Below are 9655 nucleotides of genomic sequence, written 5' to 3' on the forward strand. Positions count from 1 at the left end.
CAGAACAGGCTGCTAGCTTAGACATGCAAAAGCTGCAAGCTGAGATCCAAGCCATGGAATCTCAAATCAAAGAGCTGGATGAGCTTAAGAAAACCTTGACTAAGGTAAATGAAAGGTTTGACAAGAGCAAACAGAATGAGGCAGCCAAGGACAGAGAGGTAAAAGCTCTTAAGAGAAGAATTGCTGAACTAGAGAAGGAGCTTGCACTAGAAAAGGTGACAGCTGAAATGAAAGCAGTGCTATGGAGCAACATTGGAAGGTCCATTGCCAAACAGTGGCAATATATTGAGACCATGGATGAGCAAATGGTGCTCATCACTAAAGCAAACAAAGAAATACAGAGAGCCAGGGCGAGCCTTGGACACATGCCAGAAGCTGCTACAAGGATAATCAACACTCTGAACTATAAGACTAGCTCTCAATTAGCTGTCATGGGAATCACTAACATGACAGAAGCAATTGCTGTAGCAAAGAGAGTCGTTACATTAAGGAACTTAGTTGGAACATTGGAAAGGAGGACCCAGGATATGCAAACTGAAATCAATAGATTCCTGGAAAAATTCGTGACACTGCAGAACAGAGGCCTCCCCAGCATCCTAAGCAGTGTAGGAAGACTGCTCACCCTGGACAATTATAATAAGAGGATTGATGCACATGCAGTGGCAGAGATTGCACAACCACCCAGCACTTCAGCAGAACCAGGGCCAGCCACCGGGCAGAGTATGTATGACAGAGTGGAGAACCTGTTTTTCCTCATGAATGAAGTTGACCATCTGTTTGATACACCACCTAACTTCTTCAAATTTACAGAAGCAGATGAAACTCTGGGTGCAATCTTAGCACACCAGCTGCCCACACAGGATGCCTGGAGAAATTTGACACAAACAGTTCTGTCAGGCCAGAATCAGTAGCGCTATTTCTACAGGCAAATAAGCATACATGCGCAGGCACAGTTTTGAGGAAAGATAGATACAGGGAAGAAGCAGAGGCTGAGCCAACTCAGCTGGACCATTGACTCACCACAAGCAACAGTCACAATCACAGGTGACAGGTCCAAGGCACAGCGTACAAAGCATTAAAGACAAATGTTCCAGCATTTACTCAGAATATTTCGACCGACTTAGCTGTCTCCAAAGGCTAAAATATCTTCTGACAGAGCATTAAAATGCCTGTACTCTGTAATCAATGCTGCATTAAATTGTGGCCATAATATCTTAAGTAGTTGGTAAGAAAGTAAAATCTGAGATAACTCATGACTCAGATATTTTGTAAATGACCGCAAGTATATATTCACCCTTCACAGCAGTGAAAAAGGTTGTTGTTATTTTCTTTGGAAAAGCTCTAGCTCATTGTAATATTTTCAGAGAATTAATACAAAGGAAGAATGGAATTTCCAAGGCTTGGTGTTCTTTGATGTATTGTGGTGAAAGATGAATGTTACAGGATTCCAGGGTGTTGCATAAAACAGCAAGTATTCTCAAATCTCTTTGTTATGTGTTTTTGAGTCTTTTGTTCTCTTTTGTTGTTCAAATGTTTTTACACTTGATAGCAAGGTGAAAGTATAGTCCCAGGATTTAACAATGTTTACCCTGGACTCAAACTGAGCTATTATACATGTTTTCCTCAGATACAGTGACAGAATTGTAATTCTTAATTGCTGCATTTCAAAACTGTGTCTTTACTGTGACAGTCATTCTCAGGGATTGAATTTTCCCCCTAAGACCTCTGTTTTCTCCTCTCAAAGCTGTCTGTTGGGAACATATAGATAACAAGTGAAAATTCTTAAATGCTTTCACTGTTTGTATTACCTGTTTCCAGTAATTTAATAAAAAAACCTGTTCTATTAAGCACTCAAATGGCCCTGTAAGTTCCATCTTTCATCTCAAAGTTTCAAAAACATATAGCCACAGACTCCATTGCCCAATGGTACTCAATCTCTCAGAAAACTACTTCACTAGAACCTAAAAGGAGTTTCATCAACCAAAACATAAACAAAAAATCAGTACATAATAGCTAGCCTAAAACCCTATTACAAACAGTTGCAAATCATAAAGAGAGAGCCCTCTCTGATCACAGTTTGGCTAGGAACAGTGATCCAAAGATTGGTTAGTGGTTACCCCGGCCGTATTCCCTTGGGAGTCATAGGGAACAACCTGGGTGTTAACAGTAACGACTTTATAAACCATTCAGCTAACAACTGATCGAGAATGTATGTTTTAACCATCCTACGACGACGACGCCATTCATGTATATGATCGGATATATGTGTGGCTGTCGTCTGCTTGAAGTTGGTCAAGATTTCTGTTCCAGTTTCATACCTTATCGGTAATTGAAAATGGGTTAAGAAAGTCGTGGCTAGGGAGCTAAAATTGTCGAAAGAGGCTCTAGGTAATTCAATATACCATTTAGCCGCTGGACCTGTCAATGTCCTCTGAAAAAGGTGAAGCCTTATCGAATCATCGTTCAGGGTGTTCGACGAATACCACAGATGAAAAGTCATCACGTGATTCGACGGGTCTTCGCCTGGATTTCCATTGAATTTAGGAATGTCCGATGGAAGCTTGTGAGGAATCGCTGGCCACAAAGGGGCGTAAGCAATTAGATCGTTCGTTAATCGGTGTAAATCTGGTAATTCTAAAGTTGCCACGAATGGTAACTGTTGATTCAGGTTAGGTGAGGCGTACCCAGGATACGATGGAATCGCCTGAGCAGTGGGCCTTTGCATACCAGCATAATGTAATTGATATTGGTATGACTGATACGGTTGGTGGACTTGACCACTGTAAAGCGGTTGGTTTTGACCGTTTTGAATATACGGTTGTCCACTGTTCGCAAAGATCTGCTGCTCAGAACCTTGGTACATTTGCTGGAATTGTGGTTGTTGGTATTGCACTAGCCATGGTTGAGAAGCCATGTTCTGTTGCGCTATACTAACCGTTGGACCAAGGTGTGGGGTAATTGTACTCGTTTGGACCTATGTCGCCCCACCAGTTGGCGATTGTGGTTGTGACCCAGGGTCAAGGGGTTGTTGCATTACAACCTGAGAAATCTGAGGTTGACATACAACAGGCATCGCTTGAACTTGTGACACTGTTACAATAGCCGGTGTGGTCGGGATGTTCGACATAGGTACACACTGTTGCATAGAATATACAACCCTTGGTTGTTGAGGTAGCATAGGTACCCAACCACTTGATGTAATTCCAGTATAACCTGAATGCTGTTGTGAACTCCCGTATGGATACCCTCCCGGAGGGGGTAATGAAAGGGCATACTGCCCCCCATACGGTAGCAATCCGGAACTCAAGGGGATTGTTTTTCCTTGGGGACTGGATTGCCCAAATTGACCTCCAAATGGATCAATCTGGCGAGTCTCAACATAAGAGTTTCCGGATATTATTCCAGATGAACAGACTGGAACAGACCACACTGTCGAAATAGTCCCTTGGTGGACTCCTTCTAACTGGTGTGAGCTAGTCGGGACAGATGGTATGCCGGAAAACATTGTCGGAGTGACGGCAGGGGCTTCTGCTGTCACTATGTCATTCGACACAGTCCTAGATGTTGACGGTTGTTCAGACATTTTGAGTCTATCCAATAGATTGCCTAGCGATTCTACAGGAACTTCCACTTACGGTGGATTAATTTCTGATGAAGGAAATAGAGTGACCCCGACTCCAAAATGGGTTGGAGTACTTGCTTGCGGGTCCTCTGCAATTTCCTCTATCGCAATCAAACCCGGTGGAAGAGGAAGACCGTCAGGTCCGTAAAATATTTCTGGTGCCAAAGAAGGGGTTGAATCGACAGCAACAGTTTTTTGAGGAGCAAGACTCTCTGAACCGGTTACAGATGGAACTGGCTCAATAGCACAAGTATTTGCCCCTAGACTAGGATCAGTGTTACTGTCCCTCTGTGGCTGTTGAACTTCTTCTATAGAGGCAGGGTTTCCAGAAATGTTTGGAGTAACCGGAATCTCAAACGTTGTCGAAACACTTGTTCTAACTTTGATAGGAGATTTTGAACCGGTTAAACGAGTTCGCTTTGTCCGTACTGTTTTCGATTCTGGAGACAAATACGGTTGACTCGTGAGCCTCCGCGAACGACGGGGTTTCAATTGACTTTCTTCCACGATTGCGGATTACTCCATCAACTAAAATAAAAAAAGGGGAAAGTGTGTTTCCGAACTGAATGAATTTTATTAGACGCTTTAGACACAACTTGCTTTTTCACTTTTAAAGAGTCGAGAAAAAGCTAAAGATGACTCTAGTCTCCTTCGATGTTTTAACGAGCCCGAAGTGACAAATGCTCGGATGGACTTTTTCTGTTATAGAGTCTGAAAAAGGCCAAAAGAAACTGCTCTGGAGATCTAGGCAGAGGGTGTGCCAAACTTTTCACAAAACCACATAATACTTTTTAAGGTACGGGCGGTCAATCTTCGTGAATGCTGTGTTCACTGCATTGCGATCAGTAGGGCGGCCGACACGGCTTCCTAAGGATAAAGGATATATGCCTATAGGGGTCTCCCAATATATACGCGACGGTACGTGGGAGCACAATCCGTACTAGCGCTATCGTCCCTCAGGAGGAATCACCCACCTTCCACGAGATCGACAGTCACTAGGCTTAACGACGCCAGAACACGTCTCTAGCCTAGACCTCTATGTTGTGTGTTATGTTACAAAGCGTTGTTAGGTTCATTCAGTTTATTTTAGGTTGATCTTTTTAAAGTTTGCCTTTCAAGGTTCACCACGAGATGTATGATACAAATTCCTAAATGCAGTCTAAAGATGATAAGCAAGCTTTATTATCTTTTCAACTTTGAAAATCCTAGCTACTAAGGGAAAAGAAAGACACCATCTTTTCTCAAAGAGCAATCAACACACTCTAATGCACTTTTCCTAAATCCAACATGCAAACTATCAAATGCAAAAGCACAATGCAGGTGTTTGTTTTCCACTTTCTCAGTATAGATGCCTACAAAGAAAGCTTTTTGTACAACTTTGAATTTGCTTTTAAATGACAGATACAAACAAGTTTACTTTTTCGAAAACAACAAGGGTAGAAGAGATTACAATCACTTTGCGACTTTTGAAATGAATACTTGTTTCAACATTTAAAAGAGACAAACTCAAACCAATAAGCAAAAGCAAATGATAATCAACTGTAAACAGCCAATGAACTCTCTCCTAAGATCACAGTCAATCAGATCTGAATCAAGGGCTATAGGATGATTATTTCACTCATGCAAAGGAAAACTGTAAATGACGTAAAAACACATAAAAACACTCACAGTCTTTTTGTACAAAAGAGGCGGAATCTAAGCAAAGAAAAGGGGTTATCAGACTGGTACTTATGCTGGTTAAAGGCTGCAAAAACATAGATCAAAAAAGGGCAACAGACAGCAGAGAACCCCAGCTGCACAAGGCTAAACTGGTTCAGCACAAGTATAACACTGTGGGTTTGACATTCAGCGCAGGTAGCCTTCACGGGACCTACGTTGAAATGCAGACTACCTTCACAGTGTCTGCACTGAAGGAGAAACTCTCGTTTCCCCCGGGTTCTGGGTCATAAAATGCTCAAAAATCAACTGTTTCAGGCCAAATCAGAAACACAAGCAAGGTATAAACAGAGGGATGCTTTGAGAGGGTACTAAAGACTATCACAAAGGATCATCAAGTCATTTGTGAGTCCATTGTTCAGATCATAGACAAAATCCAGTGAAGGATCAAGGCAGCAACAGTCTACTTTGCAGAAGCAGTTCGATTGTTGCTGCTGAGTCTATGAAGCAAACAATGATGTAAACACAAATAAAATGACTAAAACAAACTTCCCCGACGGAGTCGCCAATTTGTTGTGGGGAAAAATGCCTATGCAGGACGATCCTATCCACCTAAGGTGTGACAGTGCCTTAGCAACAAACAGATACAGCTATTCTGGCTTCTTCCTTTATGAAATGTGAAAGAGGGGAGATCGATAGACTTACCATTGTCTTCCGTTTGTCCCTCGATCTAGATCCTCTTCTCTTTGGGTGTTCACAGCTACTTGCCTCCTCGCTTGCTCAAGAGAACAGCTACTTGATTCCCACGAGATCACAAGAGAACAGCTACCTGTGACAAGAGAACAGCTACTTGCGACAAGAGAAGAACACAACACAAAGGCAAATATACATATTCATAAATGATTCAGGATTAGAAGTAAATCAGATACACTAATGCAATCATACAAATACACCAGTATATAGGAGAAAACCAAGATAGCTTTATTGATTGATAACAAGGTTCAGGAAGAGATACAACCCAGAGGGCTCCAATCCATCATCTCCTTCCCAGCAGAATGGAATTCCTTCTTTAGCTCCCTTCAAAGCATTAAGCACCCAATGTTTCTAGTCTCAAACCAATAGCAATTCTTTGCAATAACAAAATTCCAGCCCCTAGATCTCATGGAGGAGAGATCTATATATAGTTATTTTGGAGAGAGGATGAGTCAGCTTGAGATCTGACTAGTGTCCTCTCCCTCTCTCAGTTCTTGAGTCCACTTGGAGGTTCTTGCTTCCACTTGGAGATTTGGAACCTCTTACTCATCACCAGTCGAATTCCCTGAGGCAAGTGTCATTTTGGAAGCTTCCTGGCTTCTGACACCTTGAGGAATGAGTCTGCCACATGTCCAAACTCTCTCAGTGCAGGTAGCTAGTGTTGGAGTTGACATTCAACGCAGGTAGCCAGTGTAGCAGTTGACATTCAGCGCAGATGCTCAGTGGAGCAGTTGACATGATCCTGAATTGACTTATTTTTGAGTGGTTTCAGGTGGAGAACTTCTGTGAATTGCTGTGGTTAGTTAGCCTTGTTCCTCTAGGGGTAGGAACAACATGTTTAGGGACTTTGGATCCCTTAGATTATGGACATTTCATGCTCAATGTTGTAAGGCACAAAAATGTCTATAACATAGCCCTAGAAAATAGGGTGAACTCCTTATTAATTTCTTGTGTTCTTGTGTTTTCTTACTATATTTCTCTGTTGTCTTCCCATTTAAATGTCTGTGTATTGGAAATCTAATCGATCCGTTGCCTAAATAACATAGACACACACCAGCACATGAGTCTGTAATACCTTTATTCAATAAATCTTCAACTGAGGTCGCTCATAGGGTGATTATAAGATCACATTGATATCGAGGGATCCATCTTGGACCTAGTCTTCTTTATCATCTTTTCTTCTCTCTGGTTTTCCTGATGCTTTCCAAAACCCCATCCATTCCTCACAAAATTGGAATTTCATGATTATACTTAATCCACAGGCCAACTTCTATAGGTTGATGATGTTTCAATGAGAGTTAGAAATTCCACTTCCAAGAGTGTTGATACTGCAAGCATATTTATGGGCGCAATGCAAGTGGATTTGTATTATCCATTAAATTTGAATATATGATTTTGCAGAAGGACACATGTTTTTTCCATTTCTTATTCCGTTAATCCTACTATTTTTTTATATTATATTATTACTTTAGTTTAAGTAATCAATTACTTTGAATTTATTTTATTTTAACCAATAGTGTTTTTCATTATTATATAGAGTGGTTTTTAGTGAGATTTTTTGGAAGTTTTTTTGGTGGGTTTTTCTGGTCTAATTTCTCATAGGAATTTATTAAAATCACAAGGTTGATGGGTAACCCCTGCAATCTTCACCTCAAAATTTTTCGTCAGATTCCAGCACTAGAAAGTCCAAAAAATCGCACTAAAAACAACTCCTTATTATATATATGAATCAAAGAGACAAGCTTCTTCATCGTGGTGCAACAATGATGACAAGATCACCTAGTATTTTGTGCACATTCATGGGATGTTGAGGCATGGTAGTGTGGGAGGTACAACAACAGTGGATATGTAGGCAGTATTAGAGGGTGCATATTTGCAATAGCCATAGGTTTTTCCAATTTTAACTGTTGTCATAAATTTATAACAATACATGCTTTTATTTCTTTATAATAGCTTCTATTTTTATCGTTAAGTATATTGTTGTTCTGTTTTATTTACAGTGCTTTGCATGTGAAAGATTCCAAGAATAGATGGGGCATAGATCCTTGGAAGAGATATATGCATGCATACTTGCACTCCCTTCTAATGGGCACACCTTCCTAGGAATGGTTCTCTGATGCAGATTAGGGTGTACTCCTCTAGGATAGATTTTGACCACAACATCTCATCTATAAAGAAGATCGTCTGGATGGATTATTGCTAATTCGTTGACAGTCTGCTAGGATTTGTGCCATCGCTATGTATTATTTTTCTTTGGTTATTGAATGCAGATGCAATATTGAGTGTTCAGATCTGTGTGTACTTGTTGTTCATATGGCCCCCTTTTTGAGGGGGTTTCCCAGACACTCCTTTGGGGAAACGTGTCTTGACACTGGGGAAACATTTTTTAAAGTGCAATGTTTCCCAAGGTGCAATGCACCTCTGGAGTCTGGGAAATGTGGGGGCATCCACCCTGAGGGATGTGTCCCTATGCAACATTGAACTTAACCTCTCAAATGCAATTGCTTGTTATCCTTCTAATTTGGCCTTTGTGCACATCCCACTCTGCTTTGAGGCAGTGCTTGTGGCTTAATTATTTTATTGTTTTCTGGCTGTTTCAGGGTGTCTTTTTGTTATTTCTTGTCATTTGTTGCTGCTTTGAAAATTGTCATGTGACGTGAATTTGATATATTCTCTTTACAAGAAAATAATGGAGTGCCCTTGTTTGCATATTTTTATCCCTATTTCTACTGTAAAATCTTATACATGGAAAGCATCAATGCCCCTCGTACTGATATATGTGGATATGTGCATTGATCTCCTATTTCAGTCTTTTCAACTTTCTTGCTCAGCTATGGATCATATTTGCTAAATATTGTGATTCAAATGCCATGAAGATTCCTATTAGTCTTCAATATAGGCGTCCAGGGAGTGAGCGTGAGTCTCAACAAGTTGCTAGAGGATGAGGGCGAAACATGAATAGTCGACTTTCTTCAGCTAATCCAGCCAGCAGTGAGATGCTTGATAAATAGAATGCCATTCACGAATCCATGCTGACTGTAATTGTTGAGAATTTTAATTTTGGAGAGAGCTCTAACATGGTAGCAAGTTCTTCCACAAGTACTGTATCAACTGATCCTCCTGGGTATCTCACTACAATGAGTAGGAGAGCACTTAACTCCCCTCTTGAAGAATCTACCTTTCCTCCCCTTCCTGGCACATCAGAAAATGCTTCACATAAATCTAGGAACAAAGGAAAGGAATAGTTTTTCTGTCCAATTAGAAGGTTGAGTTCCTTCTCTCAATGATGAATGTGGCATCAATGTTGTGCACCGATTCTAGAATGCTACAACATTGTCAATTTGATTCTCCCTATTTATTTTATTCTCAAGTTCTATCCTTCATTCAAAAAATATGATATAAGGCTAACTTCATTTCTAAGGGCTCTTCATCGGCTTCTAGGGAAAAAGCATGGATGCCAATGCCTCCTTGTCTAAGAATGTTTTTCTCTCTATTGTTATGATCCAGATTGGCAAGGAGACTTGTTGGGGTTCTCCTTTATGTCTCTACATGGACCTATAACATTTTCCTCACTAGAGGATCAAACTGAACATTATGTGAGTTCTTTGATTATGCTCTGAAACT

Source organism: Pinus tabuliformis, chromosome 6 (genome assembly GCF_031772625.1).
Source record: "Pinus tabuliformis cultivar Carrire ecotype Pingquan chromosome 6, CPIR1, whole genome shotgun sequence".
NCBI lineage: Eukaryota > Viridiplantae > Streptophyta > Pinopsida > Pinales > Pinaceae > Pinus > Pinus tabuliformis.